Raw genomic sequence first — 23743 nt, 5'->3', positions numbered from 1 at the left:
AAAAAAGATGCAAATAATCAAATTACATAATGAAATCAAAGGAACTAGCTACAGATACAACAGAGATAGAAAAGAATATTGTGGTCAATTATAAGCTAATATATTCAATAACTTAGATGAAGTAGATGATTTTCGGAAAATTGTAAAACGCCAAAATTGGCAGAAGAAATTATATGAACAGACCAAATACCTATAAATAAATTGAATGGTAATTAAAGACCTTACCCCCCACCCCCAAAAAAAGCCTTAGTTAAGCTTATGTAGTTTTTTGAGTTTTTTTAAATTCTTTTTTCTTATTTTTATTTTTTTCCTTTGGGCTTATGTAGTTTTACAGTGAGTTTTACCAAGCCTTCAAAGGACAGATAATGCCTTTATCAATTAAATTGTTCCAGAGAATAGGAAAAGAAGAAATCAGATAATACAAAACCAGATAATACAAAAAGAGCAAATCATAATCCATGTTTCTGATAGAAATAGATTTAAAAATTAGATAAAAATAAATATTATTCAACTGATTTCAACAATCAAGGTATTCTTCCAGGAAGAGAAGAATGGCTTAATATGAGAAAACTATCAATGTTATTGACCTTATCTATGGAATAATCACATGATCATCCCAAGAGCTGCAGTATAACATACTTCATAAAATTAGAACATTTACATTTAAAATTCCTTCAGAATAACAGAAATATTATTTCTCTGTACTAGCACAAATAAGCCTGAAATGGCAAACTACCATTCATAATAGCACCAAAAATTAGAAAATATTTCACAATTAATCCACAAATATGGCACAATACTTTTACCTTAAAAAATTTAAAACTCTATTAAGACATAAAAGAAGATCTGAAAAAACAGATAAACTATCTTCTTAGATAAGACAGCTTAGGAAATATGTCAGTTCTTCCCAAAGTAATGTACATGTTCAAATCTTATTTTAAAATGTTAGCTGGAACTGTTTTAGAAACTTGAAAAACTCATTCTAAAATGTATATGGAATAGTAGGCCATGAAAAGATGAGCCAACTTTGAAAAAGAAAATTCAACAGGGGATAATAATACCATCTATTAAGACCTAGAACGCCAGATATTTTCCCCCCTTCTTCCGCCTCCCACCCCACTCCAGTTCAAGCCGTTGTTTCTCAGTCTAGTTGTGTAGGACACAGCTCCCTGGCCCAGCCACTCACACTGGTTGCCGGCCACTCACGTCTCTCCTGGCAGCACACGGCAGCCCGGTGCAGCTTACTCCAACCTCTGGCTGGTCACAGCAGCCCAGCTCCAGGGAGAGCCGTTGTTCACAGTCTTAGCTGTGGAGGGCGCAGCTCACTGGCCTGTGTGGGTATCGAACCAGCGACGTTGGTGTTAGGAGCACTGAGCTCCAACCACCTGAGCGACCAGGTTGGCCAACCATAGATATTTAAAAAAAAATAAAATAAAATAAAACACCAGTAGCACTGGAACAATAAACAAATAGGAAAGATAGAAAGCTCAGAAATAGACCCATGATACATAGAACATGACATATAAAGTGGCAACACAAAGGTGGCAAAGCCATCTTTATGAGCAAAGGACAGACTGCTTAGAAATTATGTTGATATGTAACTGGTTCACAATACTAAGAAAAATTAAGTTAGATCTCTACCTTATACTAAACATAAAGGTAAACTTCAGATGGCTTAAAGATATAAATGGAAATGTAAACTTATGAAGCTACTGGAAGAAAATGTAGGAAAATACCTTTGTGACTTGGTGGGGAAAGGTTTCTTAAACAAGATGCAAAAATACAAAATTTAAAATCATTACAATGTACACTTTAAATATCTTACAATTTTATTCGTCAATTATACTTCAATAAAGCTGAAATTAAAAAAAAAATCAAAACGGAATTGGAAGCCAAAACTTACTGAATTATTTACCAGCATGGCAAATTTAAGAGGCAGTTAATACCAAATCTTGGCAAAATGTGTGGGGAGAATGGCCTCTTGCACACAGGATGTGGAAGTGTAAACTGTCTTAGCCATTCTGGGAAGAACCTGCAAATACATAAGTGAGTGTGTGCCCTGTAATCTTAAAATCTCATCTCTTGGGTATATGTCCTAGAAAAAATGTCATGTGGACATATACAAGGAACATATACAAGTGTTCATTCAGGTCTTTCCATGATAGCAGGGTGGTGGAAGCAACGGAAATATTTTAACCAGGAGAGCGTGTATGTAAAATAGGGTGCATGCATACTGTGGAAGAAATGCAGCAACAAACCAAGTGCACATATAGTGCACAGATAGATTTTAAACACATAATATAAAGTGAAAAAAGAAAAAATAGGATATTTAAAGCACAATATTATTTATGCATATTAAAAACAAATACACATTCTAGGTTTCCATGGCTCTTCCCACACCTCTTCCTAAAAACTATACAGAGCAAAAAGAAAAGCAAATAAAAATTCCTGTAACTGACACTAAACACAGGAAAAAATCTTACACTCTCCAATTTACATGTAAGTTGGGAAAAATACAGTACAGACCATCCAGAAGCCCCATAAATGTGCAGAGGTCACAAAATCCACTTGAAAAAGTAGAGAATATGGAGGGTCTTAGTGTTGGTAGAACCTGATAACAACAACAATGGGTTGCTCCCAGAAGAAAACCATCCAGCCCCTAGTGGGAACAGATGAGAGGTGGTCTGAAACCTGGCAGTTCAGCACTGGCAACAGGAGTCAAAATACAAGAGCTTGGAAAATTCATAAAACAAATGTGGCAGTCTTGGGAAAGTACCACTTTAAGGAGAAAGAGGCACTTTGGAAAGTAAAGTCATTGTTCCTTGGAGACAGCAGCCAGTGGTAAATGGAAGAAAGAAAAGAAGTAAGTGGTAAAAAGTACCCCACTTAGAAAACAATAGGAGAATCAGAAGTCTGACTACAAAGAAAAGCACATTATAATTAAGAAAACTGCTCTTCACTATAGCAACAGAAGAGGGAGCGCTTGAGCTGAAAACAAAAACAAAAACAGAAAAGGACCTTAAAAACCATCTCCATTCTCTTCAAAAGATCCATTTGTTCAAAGCTGACCCAGAAAAACCCAACATATTCAAACAAGAATAACAACAACAAAAATTCAGTTTCCATACAAAGTTACTATAAGGAAAAAAAACCACACACACAAAAACAATCATAAGTTTTGACAGATGCTGTCCCGAAGCAGAAACCAAGACTAAACTACAAAATACAGTAGTGGGTCCTGTGGTGTACTCCCCAGATACCCGTTTCAGTACTCGTACCCCAAATTGCTGGAATGTCGCTGGCTGAGTCCTTCTCTGGGAATTTCCTTTAGCCAAAGAAAACCCTCAGCCAAGGTTCACCTGCATCCGGTGACTGGTCCATGCCGAAATATAGAGGTCCCTGCCGCAGGATAGGACAACTCTGAAGGGCCATCCCAACTTCAAAGCTCCTTATAGGATGGGCTAAAGCCTTTGTCGTGACACAACGGTCAGCGGTGTACTGTACCGGGCTCCTATTGGCCTGTGAGAGCCAACTGCTATAATCTTCAGGAATTTTGTGAGCAGGTTATTAAACATAGCCATTAGTAAAATTTAAATTATAGAAACTCACAATTAAATACATTATATTCAAAACCAAGGTAATAAATACTCAACATTCATTACTTCCTAATTATTTTACTACATATACTATTATCTATGCCCTTGAGGTTATGTCTATTGTTTCTGTACGAGTGCTACTATGCATTTCTCCCCAGATCCACGTTCAGTGATATCCTGTTGGGAGCTTAAAATTGGCCGTGATGGAAGTATTTACATGCTGGAAAATGTTACAAATCAGGGCTCCCCCCCACCCTCGCGAATTCTGTTAAACATTTACCAGAATTAAATGTTTAACATTTAATTAGTTAAACATTTAATTAGTGGAGTGCACCCCACTAATTGCAGTTCAGCATCTCGTGTCCGATCCTCCTTCCTTCACATCATTAGACTTGCTGATCCCACAGTGCTCTCCAATAAACTTCCTGCATACAAATCCCTGTGTCAGAGTTTATGTACCCAGGGAATGCAATCTAAAACAAAACAACAACAACAACAAAATAGCTAGGACCATGTACCATACAGAACACAGAGGACGGAAATAAGAAAAGCCAAGAAAAATGAAAGAGATGAAAACGATCCAAGAGAAAGTAATATAGAAATCAGACAAACAGCACCCAATATATATTTTCTGGATGACTTGAAGAATAAAATCCAAATAATGGAATAGAATATTTACAACTACAATTCAATCACACTTTTCTTGGGACTGGGGGCGTGGGTGTGGAGGGGAGGATGACCTAATCATACATACTGAAAGGGCACCCACATACCAAGTTAAACAGACCCAGACTGGTCATTGCTTAGATTTATCCTAGAAAATTATTGTGCTTTAATACAAAGAAAAAAAATTACGTGCGCTTCCTGGCAAAAAGACCAAGTCACTTTCTAAGGATAGCAAATCAGTTTGGCATCGGAGTTCTCCATAACATTTAAAGCCAGAAAATGGTAAAGCAACATCGACAATATAATCGAGGAAAAGAATTGTGCACCGAGGATTTTTTTTTTCTTTTGGGGGGATGGGAAGGGGAACAGGACTTTATTGGGGAACTGTGTATACTTCGGGGACTTTTCCAAGTCAAGTTGTTGTCCTTTCAATCTTAGCTGTGGAGGGTTCAGCTCAGCTCCAGGTCCAGTTGCCATTGTTAGTTGCCAGGGGTGCAGCCCACAATCCCTTGCGGTGGTCAAGGAGGCTAACAGGCAACCTTGTTGTTGACAGCCTGCGCTCCAACCAACTGAGCCGTCTGGCACTGGCCTATGTGGGAATCGAACTAGTGTGAGGAGCACGGAGCTCCAACCGCCTGAGCCACCGGGCCAGCCCAAGTACCAAGAATTTTAAATGCAGACAAACTGTTCTATAAGTAGCAAGGCTATAGAAAAAAGTTTTCATATGTTAAACACCCAGGACTGTTATACTCATCTGTCTTTCCTGAGGATAAACTGCACCCAACTAAGAGGACTAAGAAAACTGCAGCAAAGAAACTGGTGGTACCCACTGAACATACGAGTATTTAGCTATATATCTGCAACTAAAACAAAAGTGGGAATAAGAATAGTATATAGGCTTCAGGATGAAGCTAAACATCTCTTTCCCAGCAACTGGCTCCCAGAAACTCATTGCAATGGACAATGAATGCAAACTTCGTACATTTTATGAGAAGCGTATGGCCAAAGAAGTTGCTGCACATGCTCTCGGTGAAGAATGGAAGGGGCATGTGGTTCACATCAGTGGTGGGAACGACAAACAAAGTGTCCCCATGAAGCAGCGTTTCTTGACCCATGGCCATGTCCGCCTGCCCTGAGTAAAGGGCACTCCTGTTATAGACCAAGGAGGTCTGGAAAAAAAAGCGCAAATCTGGTCGGGGTTGTATTGTGGATGCCAATCTGAGTATTCTCAACTTGGTCATTGTAAAAAAGGGGGGAGAAAGATATTCCTGGTTTCACTGATACTACTGGGCCTCATCGCTTGGGGCCCAAAAAAGCTAGCAGAATCGCAAACTTTTCAATCTCTCTAAAGAAGATGATGGCCGCCAGTATGTTATGAGAAAGCCCCTAAACAAAGAAGTTAAGAAACCTAGGACCAAAGCATTCAAGATTCAGCATCTTGTTACTCCATGAATCCTACAACACAAATGTCAGTATATTGCTTTGAAGAAACAGTGTACTAAGAAAAAAAGAGACTGCAGAATATGCTAAACTTTTGACCAAGAGAATGAAGGAAGCCAAAGAAAAACACCAGGAACAGATTGCCAAGAGACGCAGGCTGACCTCTCTGAGAGCTTCTACCTCTAGGTCTGAGTCCAGTCAAAAATGAGACTTTCTAAGAGTAACAAATAAATAAGATCAGACATCACATACACACACACAAAAGAATAGTATATAAATTTTATGTGCTCTGACAATGTAGTAATAACTTTAAAAAAATGAGAGAAGGGGGAAAGGGGGAAGAAGTAGAATAACTCACTGATTGTCTAAAAGGTAAAATGTGGGAGTTAAAGGAGGTCATTTAAGCCAACAAACTGAATATAATAAACCAAAATATATTTAGAAGGACAAGAATAAACATTAAGGAAAATAATAATATTAACTAAAAATGGACGGTAGTGGGCAGAGAGAGAAGGAGGTAGTTTCAAGTTCTTTCATTATTGCTCCGAGTAGAAAACTAACAGTCAATGTGTAAAAAGAGGACCACGGTATTATATGAGCAGTATTGGTATAAAGGGCATCATTAGAACAAAACCATAAATTTCTCTAAATATCAAGAGAAATAATACGTACACTACACACAAACACAAGCAAGGAAACTGAGTCCATAATTTACTGGCATTGATTGTTTTGTATATATAAAGATGACATAATTGAGACCAAACATAGCAGTTGTGTATATATGTATACACACACATAGGTGTAAATCACTTATTAAAAAAAGATTTTTAGATTGACTCACAAAATAAAACCCCACTTTGTGCTGTGTATTAGAGAGCCTAAAATAAAAGAATGAACAAAAATGTACTAGGCAAATGCAAATTTAAAAAAGCAAGGGTTATAATCGTAGTATCAGATAAGGTAACATCTAAGCAAAAAGTATTAGACGAGACAAAGAAGGACACCTTATAGCGCGAAAAGCTACAACTCATGAAGATACCGTGTCTCCCTGAAAATAAGACCTAGCCGGACTATCACCTCTAACGTATCTTTTGGAGCAAAAAGGTCTTATATTAATTTTTGCTCCAAAACACACGTTAGAGCTGATAGTCCGGCTAGGACTTATTTTCAGGGAAACACGGTGTAATAGTCATGAATATCTATGAAATAATTAATACAGCAACAACTTTTGTAAAGCAGTAGCTACAGAAGATTGGAGAAATAGAAAAATACTAATAATGACTTTAATGTATATCTTTCAGTCCAAAACAGTTCAAATAAATAATTAAGTGAGAATTCAGGTGAACTAAACAATTTTGGACTATAAGACAGATAAAAAGTTTATCAATTTTTTACTACAAAATGTTACATGATAGTGTATCAGGTATCTATTGCTGTATAACAACTCACCTCCAAAATTTAGTAGCTTAAAACAACACATATACATTATCTCACACTTTCTGTGGGTCAGGAGTTCAGTAGCAGCTTAGCTGGCTGGGTTGGGCTCCAGGTCTCTCATGAGGCTGCAGTCAGGATGTGATTGGGGCTGCAGTCATCTGAAGGCCTGACCAGGGCTGGAGGATCTGCTTCCAAACTGGCTCACTCACAGAGTTGTTGGCTAGAGGCCCCAGGGACCTCTCCACAGAGCTTCTTAAGTATCCAGTGTTGTGGGATCTAGCTTCTCCCAGAACAAATGACCCAAGAGAAACAAAGGATGAAGCCACAAAGCCTTTTTATGACCTAGTCTCAGAAATGCCACGCTGTCATTCCTGCCACATTTTATTCATTAGTAGCAAGTCCCTAAGTACTATCCATGTTCAAGGGGAGGGGCTCCACCTTTTGAAAGGAGGAATATCAAAGAACTTGTGAATTTGTGAATTATGTTTCAAAACAACCACAGATGGTATATGAGAAGTAAACATTTGGATTGTTTTTCTATTAGAATAAAAATTTGATCTTTGAATAGTCTGCTGTCAACACTCAAATAAGCGAACTTTCTTAAATCACAAAAATACTCTACACAAGATCCTGTTAACTTTTGAGTCTTGTATTTGCAGTAGTCATTTAATAGGCAAAGGAAAGGAAGAAAGGGAAGATTAAAAAGTCAAAAATACACAGAAACAATGTTTGGTCAGCATGACTCACTAATGGGAATGTTCCAACATTATCTTACTTGTTTGGAAGACAAAGACCTTTTAAGGATAGTGCAATTTAAGGATTTGGACCTGGTCCTGCTGGAGTTTAAAGGACTCTGCCTTGATCAAGAGCCTCAAGAGAGGACAGACCAAGAGGATAAATATAAAGTATCAAGTCTTTTTTGTATGTATGTAGTGATTGTCTCTAACTGGGATAAAATCTACCTATGAAAGATTGTAGCTTTTCTTTCTTTCTTTTCTATCTAGTTTAGCTGTGCAATAAATGAACTACATAACAGAAAGCAAAACAAAGAAATATGGTCAGCCTTCATTTCAAGCGCTGATTTATAATTACAAGAGTGCTGAAACTAAAGCCCTGGCTTCCAATTCTGCTAGGTAAATGTTCTTACTGGAGTTCATAGTTCTAATTCTATTCACCTTCTATTTAAAAACTCAGGTTTACCAGATCCTGGCATTGTCTATTGCTTCAAAAACAAAATCAATCAAGCAATCCTAAAACACAATTTTATACTTCTCTGATAAATCTAATGAAAAAAATCTCCCAGTGAAAGGAGATAAACCGAGCACATCTGGGACTCCTGTCAGGGTAAAAGAATCTGTGGAACACTGTTTGGAACCAACGCCAGAGCTCAGTTATCACAAACTTCCATCATATTTAAATAATTGGAAATAACAGTTTGCTTTCTAGATGAGGTCAATTCCCACAAGGCTATAGCCTGGATGAGATTGCTGACCTTTTCTCAGTCCTTGGGAAGGTATTAACAGTTGATTAATACATATTTGGCATATGTATTATATGCTGTATTCCTATAATAAAGCAAGCTAGAAAAAAGAAAATGTTATTTAGAAAATCATTAGAGAAAATACATTTACGGTACTTACTGAAAAAAAATCCACGTATAAGTGGGCCTGTACAGTTCAAACTGGTGCTGTTCAAGGGTCAACGGTAATCAAGTGAAATAGGGGAAGAAAAAGTATTCCCATTCAAGAGGCTATCCTGCAAAGATCCAGAGGCCAGATAGAGCATTGTTACTTGAAGATCTAAAGCAGGTCAAAAGAGCTGGGACCTGCCTTACAGGGAACTGGCAGTGATGGTAGAGTACTAAGAGATGAGGGTAGAGATTTATGCAGGCATCAGGCCATGTTGAGGGTTTTAGATCTTATATTGAGTATAATGAGAAGCCATGAATGGATTTTAAGCTGGAGAGTAACAATATCATTTTCATTTTAGAGCACATACTCTAGTGGTATGGAAAATGGACTAGAGGTGACAAGTCATAGTGAAACTAACTAATGAAGTTATACATGCCATAATCCAGATGAGAGATGGAACGTACCAATTGGTAGCAGGTGGAATGTATTGCATCAATCACGGAGTTATTGTCAGTCAGCTCCAAATCGTTCTATATTCTTCTCGGGGTGTTGTTTATATTAGGACTTTACTAAATCTGGCATTTTGATATGAGATAGGGATGATATTTCCTGTTTTTCCATAGGAATAGCCAATTGTCCCAATACCCTTTATTAAATAACTCATCAGCCAGTGATCTGAAATGTCATCTTTAATCATAGATCAAATTAATCCTTATAGGTGGGGATCTGTTTCTGGGCCCTATATTCTGTTTCATTGATTTACCCATCCTAGTACCAATCTTACCACAATATTACCATATTGTGTATTAATTACTACGACTTTTAGAATCAGCTTGTCACGTTCCTAGAAAAATACTGTTGGGATTTTGATTGGATTGCACTGAGTTGATAGATCGATTGGGGAAAATGGATATCTTTTTGATATTCAGTCCTCTCATACTCGAACATGGTATATTTCTCTGTTCATTTATATCTTCTTTAATGTTTTCAAAATTTTAAATTCCTCCTTGTATCTTACACATACGTATTTTGTGAGATTTATTCCTACATACTTCAATTTTAATGTTATTGTAAATGGCATTTTTCTCAAAAGTTTTCTCACCATTTGTGGCTGAAGTATTAGAAATGTATTTGATCTTGTACACTGATCTTATACCAGGCCATCTTGCTAAACTCAATTATTATTTCTAGTAAGTTATGGTTATATACTTTGGAGTGTTCTATGAAGATAAGTATATTACCTGTCAATGTTTCTTCCTTTTAAGTTCTTATATCTCTTTCTTTTCCTTGACTTACTGCCCTGTCTAGAACTTCCTGTAAAATGCTGATTAGAAGTGATAATAGTAGACATTCTTATCTTGTTCCTGGTTTTGGAGAGAAGTCGTCTAAACTTTTAATGTTGGAAATGATGTTCACTTTAAGTTTTTTGTAGATTTCCTTTAACTAATTAGAAACTTTTCTTTTTAGTTTGCTAAGAGTGTTTATCATGGATGGACACCGAATTCAAATGCTTGTTCTACCTCTATTGAGATGATTATATCTTTCCCCCTCTGATCTGTTAATATGGTAATTTACGCTGATGTTTGTATTGTTTTATTTTGAATGTTAAACCACCCTTGCATTACTGGAATAAACCCAACTAGAGCATGCACATTATCTATTTAATACACTACTAGATTCTGTTTACTAACAATTTATTTAGAATTTGTGTCTATGATAATGAGATTGGCCTTTAATTTTCTTTCTCTTCCTATCTGGTTTTGGTATCAAGGCTTTCACAGTTTTATGGAAAGAGTTGAGGAATACTTCCACTTTTCCCATGTTCTGGAAAAGTTAAGATTTAAGTGATCTAGTCTTTGAAAATCTGGAAGAACACCGAAATAAAGCCATCTAGGTCAGGTACTTTAACTGCAGACCAAATTTATTTAATGGTGCTTTCAGTAGCAAACACAGGCATCCCTTGGATATATTGTGGGTTCCATCTCAGACCACCAAAATAAAGCAAGTATCAAAATCAAGTGAGTATCGCAGCAAAGCAAGTTGTAATCTTTTGGCTGGTGGAGGGTCTTGCCTTCAATTTGTAAAAACCACATCTGTGAAGTGCAATAAAGCAAAGCCAATAAAATGAGGTATGTCTGTACCAGAATATCCACGTAACAATGGCTTAAACAATACAGACATTTAATTATTTCTTTCTACCAGAATTCTTTCCAGTAGAAGGTTAATGACAGAGTGTTTTTCTGGTGCTGCATCTAAGTGATACTTTAATAGAAAGTGTAAAAAAAAAGTGTATTTGTACTTCTAAGCAGGCTCAAATTTATGCATCAAGGAGCAGAACAAAGAATAAGCTTTGGAAATCAATCAATAAATATTTGATAGGTGTTAATTTAAGTTAAATATACATACATACATATGAATATACATGTGTTATATATACAGAATCAGAGAAAGAATTCTGTGTATTTTTATGCCTGAGATAGATCCAATGCACTATGTAATAGCATTTTTATTACATGCAAAAAAATAGAATTAGGGACTTTGAATTCTAATCCTCACTTGCCTTCCCTTTGACTTAAGAATCATGTAAGGTGCAAATCTTGTACTTTTTATATTCTCAGGACCTAATGCAGTGCATTAACAGTATACAGAAAGTCTAATCTTCATTTTGTTCTTCAGTAAGATGGGAATAGTAATGCAGACATAACAAGTTAGTATGATCAGTCTAACTGACTGAGAGCATTTTGTGTTTTGGCAGATATTCTCAAAATAAAAAATTGATAATTTTTTTTGCAGTATCCCAAAAGCACATTAAGATATTTGCAAACATAACTGATAATCTCTTCTTTGCCAGTAGGGATATGGAGATCTTCCCAATAAATAGCCAGGGCATTTTGAAAAGTTTTTCCCACCTGTAGGAATAAAATTAATTGTGAAAGCACAGGTGTGTTGGGGGAGCAGCGGAGGAGGAACCAGAACCAACTTAAATTAGGCAGTACCACTGTCTCTTTCACAGGATGAAGGTGGGAGGAGATGAAGAGAGCCAGAATCTGGTAATTTAAGGTGACAGACACTAATAATAAGTGTCTTTGAATTTAAAAGCTGCAGCAAGAGAGGACATAATTAAATTACATGAGGACAAAGAAGGCTAGAGAAAGACTAAAAGGTGCTCTCAGGTCAGCCTTCCACTACAGCTGGGTACTGTTCTCACAGAGTTCCCTAGAGAGTGTTCTACCATCAAGTGACATTTGAGGTATTAAACATGTGAGATGGGATTGGACACCTTGAGCATATGATCCTTAAGGGGCTGACAGTGCACACTTCCTGTTGAACTAGTTTCTTATCCTAGAGTCTGATCCCCGAGCTCAGATGTTCTCCTGTTCTCTAGCACTTTTCAAATTTCTATCATTCTCTGACTAAAAGAGTGAGGAAGAACCAATAGATCAGCTTCTGCTGTGGGGTATGCAATGTACCTCCAGAAAACTTCTCAACCCATGTGAGGAACCACTGGGAGAAATGGGAAAAGCATCTAATATTTACTGAATGTGTACTCTACGCTAAGCAGAGTGCTAGGTGTCACTTAATTTAATTCTCATCACAACACTGTCACCTAAGTATTATTGTCAAGGAAGAAGCTGAGACTTAGAGAAGCTAAGAAACTTGCTCCCTCGCTCATATTTAAAAGCCAGAGATGAAATATAAATGCATTCTGACTCCAAAGCCTTTGCCATTCCACCAGAGCAAGGGATCCCTCCCACTCAAGTGTTATGCCTGGGTGTTTCCCTCCTTCTTGGTAATACATTATCTCCCTGGCTCTGTAACATTTCCACAAAAGAGTGACTTTTCACTGAAACAATTTTAACATTCTGCAAACTAAGAACCTGACAAATCCTAAAAGTTTACTAAGTTAAGGAATATTAGTGTACATGTGTTTAAAACCCTAAGATTGAAAGGAAGTACACTAATCCTGCCAACAATAAGTTGTTTAAAAAGGAAAATCACTTCCTCCTTCATTTATTGGAATTGCTTGGAAGCAGAAGTCAGGAAATCCCCTTCCTTGATTTGTGGTATTTATGAGACTGTTATTCCCAAAGAACAGAATTTATTCTGCTTTATCCTTTGAAATGTTCAATATTTTTTTTCTTCCTTAATAGAACATAGTTTTGGTTATTTAAAGATTTCCATATGACAAGAGTTTGTTTTATTTCCTTTTCTACATTCTTAGAAAATGAAGCTATAAGCAAAGTATGCCTAATTACTTCTAATACATAAAAAATGTATATTCCCTACAATAATAATTTTACTATTAATACTTAGGAACTACTTAATGGGAAAATACCTTTAATACACATAAATATTTCCAGTTGAATGAATTAACTATACATTTCAAAACACCTTGAAATGAATAGTTAAAACTATACATGAATCTCAAATAGATGTTTGGGAAGAATGCAAATTGTTCACATGTATAGAATTAAAAATATCCAAGAATAACTACAGAATACTTTTCACCTAAGTAAAATAAATTATTTTAGTTATTAAAAGATTATCACAGACATGTAGTTAAATGGAATAGAATAGAATGTCCAAAAATAGAATAACACATATATGTATATTCATTTAATTTTCAACAAAGGAGCCAAAGTAATTCAATAGGAGAAAGAGTCTTCTCAACAAACGGTGCTGGAACAACTGAATACCCATATGGAAAAACCCAGACCCTTACTTCACACCATATACCAAAAAGTTAATTTGAAATGTATCACAGACCTGTAGGTCAGAGCTAAAACTATAAAACTTCTGAAACTATAAAACATAGGCAAAAATTTTTGTGACCTTGGGTTAGACAAAGATTTTGTTAGATAGAATGCAAAAAGTACAAGACATAAAATAAAAAAATTTATAAACTATACTTCTTCAAAACTTAAAACTTCTGTTTTTTCAAAGATACTCTTAAGAAAACTTAAGAAACAAGCCACAGACCTGGGAGAAAATATTTTCAAAGCACGTATCTGATAAAAGATTTGTATCAAGAATATATGAATAATTTTTACAACTCAATAATAAAACAAATAATTCAATTAATAAAACCGTTTTAAATTTTCCAAAGCTTTTATGTACCCTTAATTTTTTTTCTTTGATATGTTAGTTAATTTTGACTGCAATGCAATTGAAAATAATAAAAATTCTTTAAGAATGTCAATCATTAAAGCAAAGTCTTGGAAGAAATTAATGTTAATCTCTTTTAGCTAATAAAAAGAATGATAAAATGTATATATAACGAAGGATATGCCTGACATACAGCAGTGGCAGTTCGTAAGTTACATGCCACCCATCTCAACCCTAGTACTTGACCAGTTTTAGTAATTTCAGTTTCAAGTTCATTAGTTAGTTTCGAAATCAATTTTATTTTTATTGGGTTGGTGATAAATAGAATAAACTTTATCTAGATAAAGTCCTTGTCCAACCCCTTCATTTATGTGAGGAAACTGATGAGGTGAAAGAACTTGATAAACGTCAAGGACAGAATAAACTTTATCTAGAATACTTTTAAACAATTGACTTATTTTATTTCAGATAATGAAATTGCAATCAATGACTTAACCAGTACCAAATGATGACTTCAGGAAAATTTTCTAACAAACTTGTAGCTACTTTAGACTTCCTTCTCACTAGTGTACAACACCATTAGAATAAAAATGCAATTATTCAAATATTCATTATCAACGCCATGATCATTTAAAGTAGACAATAATGTATTACAAATACACTCTGCTACAGTTGACACCAATTCTTTTAAAGTAAAAAATGTCATTACCAGTACAGAAACTGATTCAACTGTGTACAGAAGATAAATCACTAGGTGCTTTTCTTTAAAAGTATAGAAGTCTAATCAATCATAGTACGTATCTGGTATGCTCTTCTATGATTTTTTTTTTTTTTTGAAGGGGAACAGGACGTTATTGGGGAACAGTGTGTACTTCCAGGATTTTTTTCCAAGTCAAGTTGTTGTCCTTCAATCTTAGCTGTGGAGGGTGCCGTTCAGTTTCAAGTTGTTGTCCTTTCAGTCTTAGTTATGGAGGGTGCAGCTCAGCTCCAGGTCCAGTTGCCATTGCTAGTTGCAGGGGGCGCAGCCCACCATCTCTTGCTGGAGTCGAGAAATTGAACTGGCAACCTTGTGGTTGAGAGCCCACTGGCCCATGTGGGAATCGAACCGGCAGCCTTTGGCGTTAGGAGCATGGAGCTATAATCGCCTGAGTCACCGGGCCAGCCCCTTCTGTGATATTCTTAAATATCTTCATATAATTTCTTTTACAATATGTTCTGTTGTTTTTGTTGCATTGTATCATGTATGTAAACAACTACCTATTCTACTCCATTTTTCTCTTTTAATTCTATTGCCCCTCTCACTATGAAAGATCCATTATGTTTTTTTCTTTTTTTTTTTATTAGTTTCAGGTGCACAAGACAAAGTAATACTTAGACGTATATCATTTATATCCCTCACACTGTGGACCCCCCTACCCCTATCCACTATCTCTCTGACACTGCACCGAGCCATCACATTTCCACTGTCTCCACTCCCAAAGCTGTACTCCGTCTCTTGTAAGTATATACATACACATATTTATATATATACATATGTATATGTATATATAATTATAGTTGGCATTCATTATTGTTCAGCTTCAGGTGTACATTGTAGTGATCAAGATCCATTATGTTTTACTCAACTATAGAGTATTAAAAATTTCTGATAGTATCAATATCTTTATTATTTAATTTATACACTTAATTGGAAATTGAGTCATTAGTTGATTCTTCTAACAAATCTTAAATTTTAGTAAAGTCTAAAAAGATGTTCTCTAAATTTTTTCCCCCAGAAGTTTGCCTGGTAGTTTTATTAGTACTTATTTAGGGTTACTAAATATGCCCTCCATTTCTTGGACCCTTGGACATGCTTTTCTGCTGTCACTCGTAAAAGCTGAACTATCAAACAATCCTTACATCCTAATTTACATTCTTTTATTTCAAGCCATTTGTACTGTTCTGAAAATAGTAACACTTGTTTTTCATTGCAACAAGCTGGAAACACAAGGTTATCTATTTCTCTTTGATGAACATGATCATTTTTCTTCAATGATTGGTCATTCAACGATTTTGAAATTTGTTTCCATTAGCTTAAGTATCCCACAGTTTTCACTCCTATCATTATTTTCTGTGTCTATTTTAAACTTCTTCGGATTTAAAAAACTTAAATCACTGTCTTACTTTGACATTTTAGGGATCAGAATCTGAAAAGCAATTTTATGTTAGTAAAATTCACAATACTACTACTTGGGAATTAACATAAAATTTGTTAATGATTACAATATGATTTTAGAAATATCATAAACTTTAAATTACAATATCTTGCTTTTTGGTCTTTACCGATATATCTGCAGTATGACTTGATATTTCTTGAAAATCTACTATCAGTTTTGATTCTTTTCCCAATAATATTTCATAAAATAAGACTATGAATAAATGCTTATGATTTGATTCAGCAAAAAAGATGCTCACGTCTGCCAAAGAAGTATAGTTCAGACACGGATGTTGGTTCATATTTTTAAATTAACAAGTAAGGCAAAAGTGAAACAGTGGAGATATATTGACACTTCATTCCTTTGTCAATGACATGAGTGACTTCTTTCCTGAATTGGATAATAATTTTTGAATACTGGAAGAATATTTCCTCAACTTTTTGTGCTACTCACAATCAAGACCTCAGATGTGACACACCTTTAAGTTTAATTCTGCATTATCAACATTTTCTCCACAAACCTACTGCCTCTTTTGTCAATAAAACTTTATTGGAACATGGCCATGGCCATTTTTAATGTAAGAGTTGAGTAGTTGTGACAATGAATATATATATATATATATATATATATATATATATATATATATATATATATATATAACTGCAAAGCCTAAAATATTTACTATATGGCCTTTTACAGAAGTTGCAGATACTTGGTCTAGAAAACAATAAACTGAGACCTGATTTGTAGCATCTGCCAATTTCCATGGTATAAATATTCCTATTGCAGCCAATTTCATGCTACAAATGTGACATCTCTGAACAGTTGGGAAGAGATGCAAACATTATATAGTATTTCCATCATACGGATACAACAGACAACCTCAAGAACAGAGCTATTAGTAAAATGAAATAAAAAAAGAAGTGATGAGTTTTGAGTATTTACTAGCTGTTTTGAACATATTTAACTGTAAATTTATATAATTTGATTTTTAACAGTGCTTATGCTTAGCAACTGGCTCATAAAATCCCCGAAAACAGCAATCTGCCTTGTAAACTGGTAAATGCCAAATGCAGTGTACTACTAGCTCTATTTTCAAAAGGGCACAAGCAGGTCTTTGGGAGAGCAAGTTGCCTAGTTGGTAAGTGGCTCAGTCAAGATTCAAATCTAAGTCCAAAACTCTGGCCCAGGTTAGGCTTCTTATGAATAAGGTCCTTTATTGGCTTGATTTTTTTTTTTTTTTTTAATTGTGGAAGGGGCATATATTGAGGGAACGCCACATGCAGGGAATGCATTTTCGGGAGTACTATCCTATACTGATACTGCATACTCTTTCACATTCCCACGCGGTCTGCCAGTTTTGCTAGAATCTTGATGCCTATCCAGAAATCAGTCTAGGCTGGATATTTGAAGGAAGAAGGCAACAACTGCGTGGTCTACCCATCACCTGCTGTTGGAAATTTTTCTTTAAACATTTCCTTGGGGCGGCCGGATGGCTCGCTGGTTGGATCGCCAGCTCTGAACCACAGGGCTGCCGGATGGATTCCCACCTGGGCCAGTGAGCTGCGCCCTCCACAACTAGATTGAAGGACAACGACTTGAACTTGCGGTGTGCAACCTTACTACACTTGGGGTGCAGGAAAAGGAAAGGACACTATCAAAGGGCACTCATGCAGCAGCAGGGAACTTGGGGGGCAGGATGACCAAGTGCTAGGTCTCTTAAAGTCCTCTAAACCTTTCGGCAGAGGTCCTGTTCTAAGTGGAGGAATAATAACGGTTACAGCCGCTGTAACGTGGGCATCTGCCCTTGTCCACCCCCTTCATTTATGTGAAGAAACTCTCGTGAGGTGAAAGGACCTGAGAAACGTCAAGCAGTCGAGCCAAGATTAATGTATAGCTCTTTCTACGACACAACGCGGCCTCCTCTAGAACACCCTCCTTGCACAGAACTTACCCCGAAAGCACCAGGAACCTGGTCGGGGACGGGCCTACAGTGGAGCCTAGGCAAACCTCCCAGTCGCTCCTGAGTCACACTGCGGTCAGTCAGAGACTTAAGGCTAAAGTAGAGGAGCACAAACGCAGGGCAGTTAAGACGCGCGCGTTCTTCAATGGGCAGCGTGGAGAGTTTGCAGCGGCCCTGGGAAGAGCAGCCACGCCTCTCACACCGCCGAGGCCGCTCCCCGCGAAGCAACGCGAGCAGCCGCGGGGGCAGGGCACGCAGCCGGCGGCGCGCACGGTCGCCCGGAGGCCGCACGGGAGGCGGGCTGGCGTGCGCGCGCCCGCGGCGGTGGGCGGAGTCCAGGGCGGGGCTCTGAGCCTGAGCGGGGCGGGGCCGCCGGAGCTGTAGGTGCTGTAGCTAGGTCCCGACAGGTGCGCGAGGCAGAGCACCTGGGACCCGCGGCAGGGCTGGTAGCAGCGCATTGAAAAGACTGCTTTTAGCCAGGTAAGGCCCTTCTCTCTCCACATCCTCCACAGTCGAAGAGTGCGCGGAGATCCCGGCTTCCCTCCACACCCTCTTTCTCCCGCGACTTCTGGGGCGGGGGCAGCACAAGGAGCGCGAACCCCTTCCCCTGGAAAGAGGGAATGGAGGAACTGCTGATCCTCTGCTCGTTCCTCACTTCTGGGTCTGTTTTCGGGTTGGAAGTAATTATGTGGGGCTGAGCCTTTGCTGCCTGAAGGCAGGAACTCCCTCCTCTTCAATCGGGAATACTCCTTTCTAACGATATACTTTTTTTGGTGTGGTGGACGAATGGCAGTTTATTGAAATTCAAAATAATCTACCAGGGAAATGGTATTATGGTATTCAACTGCTCTTTTCCTTCATTTTCAGCCTTCCCTCTTTGATTTTTCTCCCCTTCCATTCTGCCAGTTGAACTCCGTTTTAAGACACTTATAATCCTTTCGAGGTATGTTGAGAATATAGCAGCCCTTGCAGCAGGACGTGTCATCCCGGAATCGCTATCGTGTATATATCGCTGGCACCTGTCACCAACATACGTAGGTGTTAATATAAGGTAACCGTACACCCCTGGCTACACCTACTAAGCTTGAAGTTGTAGGTGCTAGGAGCAAACCATCTGGTGCCCGTCCTGCCCTCTTACTGGTGCTTACAACAACGAGTTTAGTGATCTTGGTGAGAGATATTTGAACTACTATTGTCTTTCACCTAATTCCAGCTTTCAAAAGCCTGCCTTATCCAGATGGTTCTATCAACTTGACTTTTTAAGTTAGTCAAGATATTTAGGGAGTTATCAGCCTCTAAGACAATACCCCTTTAGAAGAGAGGTCTCTTTTGCATGAGGTATTCTTTCTCTTGCTCTTGATTTCAGTGGTTAAATGGAATACTTTTTATCTGCATAGATACTAATACTATTCAGAAATGATAAATGTTTTAGGAACTGTGAAATAACACTTTCTTCTGAGGTCTGATGTAGACACAAAAGAAGATGACCCTTCACAAACATTTCTAAGTTCTTGTGAAGTTATAGCCCGGATGAAGGATGGTCATGTTCAAGAAATTATAGAGTTATCAGGAGAGAAGGTTTAATTTTTAAAAAAGTGTGCATGCATATATATTTCCTTGTTTTTCATCAATAGAAAAATATATAGCATGGTAGTAGGTAATTACTTTAGGAATTTATTTCATTTTTTGGACAAAACATTTACTGAGTGCCTCTTGTTTTGTCAGTCCTACTGTGGACTCAAAGTTCCGACCGTTCCTGCTGTAAAAGAGCTTAAAGTCAAATGGATTAGGCAAATCAATAGATACAACTGACAGTATAAGTGGGGTCAGTGCTGTAGTACCGATCAGCCCAGAGTGCTGTTGGAGCACAGAAGATTGTTTTTTTTAATGACCTCTTCTAGTTTTCCTGAAAACAAAGTAAACGACAACAATAGCAAAAACCTCTGACTCATAGTGTTCTCTTTGGTTCATGTATTAGGTCAGTGCAAAGGTAACTGCGGTTTTTGCAATTATTTTTAACCTTTTAAACCACTATTACTTTTGCACCAACCTAATATTTGTATCATTCGTATTTCTTACCTTGTGTTCTGTTGACGCTATGGCCTTTTGAAGATGGGATTAGGCCCTGTTGTTAGTTCTGTGGCAGTTCAGTAAGTAAGTGGTAGAGCTGTCTTCACTGTTCTGTATTGGGCCTAGAAGTGCTGTTACCAGGTAGCCCCTGACCTGTAGAGCTACTGGGAAGAGAACAGTGTATTGGCAACATTAGCAGAGCAGTGCCATTTTGTAAAAATTGCTCCACTGTGTAACTTTGTTTAACTTGGTTCCTTCAAACTTTGTTCCAGACTCTGGTTAAAGGTGGGCCAAATGTCAACCTTCTAATAATTCTAAGAAGCAAAAACTTCAGAAGTAAAAACAATTCTATTAGCAGCACATCTTGGTAACTTTTTCTTGCTAAGGTGCCCTCAAAATGTCTTTTTCTTTCTTTTTTTTTTCCTTTGGAGGCAGGGACAGGGTGGGTAAATGGGGAGAGAAAGAAAAGATGAAAAGTGAAGATTCTTTGTAGAGTTTTGATGATCTGAAGTCTAGAGTAGTCTTGAGTGCTTTTCGTACAACTGTAGGCTTTTATTTATTGCCTACTGTGTACCAGTGGTCTAATATACACAGGATGAACATGACATGGTCTATTCTATATGATTATGTTTTTCATTTTTTAAATAGAGATTGTGAATTACTACAGATGATGGTTGTTTCATTTGGTAATTTGAGCTATGGTACTTATTGAACACATTTTTTGACGTTGCTTACTTCCTTTCTTTCTGTTTACACTCTAGGAAAGTAGTCTCTGCCAGGAATTTTTGGAAAGGCAGTAGGTATATGTGCATGTAATTTGGGTACCTACAGTGATTATGTTGTTTTCTTATGATGTTTTCTAGTACAAAAGTTCTTCAAAGACAAAAAAAAAAAGTTCTTCAAAGATACACAGACAAAAAAGAATGTCGAGAGGGTGGGAAATCAATAGACATGTTTGCTGTAAAAGGCCACCTAACTAGAAATAGGGAGAATTGGCAATTATTTATGTAGACAGCAAAATTAGTTTTCAGACATTCTTAATTTCATACACTCAGAAATAGATGACTTTCACTTAGATTGGTATTGTATGTACTCTTTCTGCAGATAGAAAAATGTGTAACTTGGTTCTTAAGTCAGGAATTTCCGAAAGAAAAGACTTGGCTGTTTTTTTTAAGGTTGCTGTGGTCTTTTACTGTATGTTTTTTGACAGGAAGTTAAAGTACTTTATTTTGAATTGTGTACAGTAATCTCCAGGTGATGTTAAATTACTTAACACAGACTCTCAAGGTTCTTTAGTAACAAATGAGTGGTTGTAAATTGAGTAGTTTCTACTTAATGATTGTGGAATTGTGATCTATGGTAAATGGTTCTCTTGGTTGGACCATACTGATATGTTTATTCTGTGGCTGGATGCAAAGTCCTTGAGACTCAGTCAAATTATTGTGCTAATGCAAACCTCTTTTCATTAAAAGGACAAAGTTTGACCCAACAACCAATTCATTATTCAGCATGTCAAATGATTTCTTTATACTTGAAAACGTTTCCAGAGTCTTCGCATGTACAGTCATAAGAAGTTAACATGATACCATGGAAATTTACATTCTTTTTATTTTCTTTCAAGGGATTTCTTAACAATGCTACTCTGAAATTAAGAACTTTCATATTTAGAAAAAAAAGATGCATCTTTTTCTTTTTACTTCTGATAACAAATGTGGAGCTAATTTTTTCACCATTATTTATCCTATAAGAGAGCTTACTATTTGGAAAACCTTACAGTCCCTCAAACATGTTTTTTCTTGCACGCCAAAGTATTGCCAATTTTTGTTTCATTACCCATAGATCAGTAATCCTGATATGCTTTTACTTGGTTTTAGATTTCCACAATCTTTTTTTTTCTTCCATAAACTGAAATTCAAGCAAATGGCCCAGGACTTCTTTTCCTCATAGTCAGTTTTACTAAACAGGCAACATGTACTCAGATTTGGCTTCCACCTCCAGCATTAGAGGAAATATGTCTGTCCATGCATAGTATTCAGTGATTTCCCTCTGATGGCCCTGCCACTGTCCTCCTCCTACCACTTGGCAACGTTTGACCAAGTGGACAACTTTTCCGGTTCTTCCTGTCATTTGGGTTTCTTGATGTGACTCTACCTGGTTTTCCATCTTCTCATAGAACAACTTTCTCCCATGCTCCTTCACTAACTCAGTGTTTCTGCCCCCTTGAATGTGGTGGTTTGCCATGGCTCTGTCCAGCATCTTATTCTCATTATACTTTCTCCTGGTGCAATTTCATCTATTTCCATAACTTCAAAACCTCCACGTGAATGACTTGCAAATTTATCTTTTTAAAGACTTTTTTCATATTATATATATAATTCTTGTTTTATTTCCACTTGTACAAACATACATACACATTTAGAGAAAAAGAAGTGTATATACTTATTATGGAAAACCTGGGGAAAAATTGATAGTAAAGAAGATAAAATATTCCATAATCTGTTCTAGAGAAAACTACCATTTGGTATATTTCCTTTCAATCTTTTCTTTTTCTTTGATACACACACACACACACACACACACACACGAACACACAGCTAATTGGGCTCATACTATTATAGTAGATAAAGTTTTGTATCTGCTATTTTTACTTTACGTTATATCATAATTTCTCGTGGCATCAAAATCATTTAAAAATAATTTTAATGGATGTTTAATACCTTATTGTATTAATGTTGCATAATTTAACTATGCACTTGGGTGTTTTGTTCCATTAAGTGAAAAAAATTGAGAATAAATTTATGTATAAAATCTTGTACAAATCACTCATTATTTCCTTAGGTTAGATTCCTGGAAGTTGAATTACTAGATCAAAGGGCATGAAAATTTAAGAATACTAATCCTGCTGCCAAATCTTTATTGATTTGATAAGCAAAAGTGATTTAATTTGTATTTCTTTAATTACTAGTGAGAATGAACACTTTTCATGTATTCATTTCCATTTTAATTTCTTCTTCTGTGAATTACAATTTGGTTAATCCATTCCCATTTTTATTTGGGTCTTAACATTTTAATTATTTTTTTTTTGTCTGGGGTTCTTTCATTTATTTGTGAGTGGTCTTTATTAGGCCAACTCGAATGAGTGGAGTAACAAAGTAGAAAGTGTACAAGAAGTTAAAATTGTGGTGTTTTAAATGCCTGTTGTTATGAGAAGCCAGAGTTTGTGGGTGATGAAACAGCGCTGCCAAATGGGAAGGGTGTTGACTTGAGATGAGAGTCAGGATTCCCAACGCAGTGTTGAAAACCACCCACTTAGGTTATCTTGGGGAAGTCATTCATCCTCTCTCAGCCTCACCTGTAAAATGAGAGGTTGGGGCTCTTGATCCCCAAATCCATACAACCTCTGTGCTGAAAGGATGACTTTTGAGCCACTGTTCTCTAGACATTGTGAAATTGTTTTCTGTCCCATTCCTAACTCTTCACCCATTTTAGATGTATAGAGCCTGAGGAAAGACTGGAGGCAGTAAAGGCAATTTCCACAGGGTTAGCAAGGCTTAGTGGAGCCTGGGGACAATTTAAAGTGTTTGTGCCATCAGGAAACTAGAAGTTGCAAAAACTGGTATTTTTTAGACACTCCCATAG

The 23743-nt window shown here is 36.9% G+C and overlaps 1 protein-coding gene, 1 long non-coding RNA gene and 1 pseudogene across 5 annotated transcripts in view; 2 read left to right on the top strand and 1 right to left on the bottom strand.

The window, feature by feature from the left end:
* The window catches only part of LOC308502880, a 63432-nt gene extending 45177 nt beyond the window's left edge, over positions 1-18255 (bottom strand). Inside the window, exon 1 of the long non-coding RNA XR_013994104.1 lies at positions 18026-18255. This is a non-coding gene — a long non-coding RNA (uncharacterized lncRNA). The remainder of the gene's footprint in view (positions 1-18025) is intronic.
* On the top strand, positions 5168-5910 carry LOC308501575 (small ribosomal subunit protein eS6-like; annotated as a pseudogene). Its single transcript has one exon. The product of its transcript is annotated as a small ribosomal subunit protein eS6-like (transcript).
* Positions 18256-18364: 109 nt separating the features above from the next.
* The window catches only part of LIMA1 (LIM domain and actin binding 1), a 79340-nt gene continuing 73961 nt past the window's right edge, over positions 18365-23743 (top strand). For 2 of the 3 annotated variants that reach the window (XM_081060196.1, XM_081060195.1), the window contains exon 1: positions 18365-18514. The gene's annotated coding sequence lies outside the window, so the exon portion shown is untranslated. The remainder of the gene's footprint in view (positions 18515-23743) is intronic. The other variant, XM_081060198.1, reaches the window with a different exon arrangement.

This window comes from Rhinolophus hipposideros (genome assembly GCF_964194185.1).
Source record: "Rhinolophus hipposideros genome assembly, chromosome: 9".
NCBI classification, from domain to species: domain Eukaryota; kingdom Metazoa; phylum Chordata; class Mammalia; order Chiroptera; family Rhinolophidae; genus Rhinolophus; species Rhinolophus hipposideros.
Note: the sequence above shows the minus strand (reverse complement) of the source record. Positions and strands in the feature narration are given on the sequence as shown.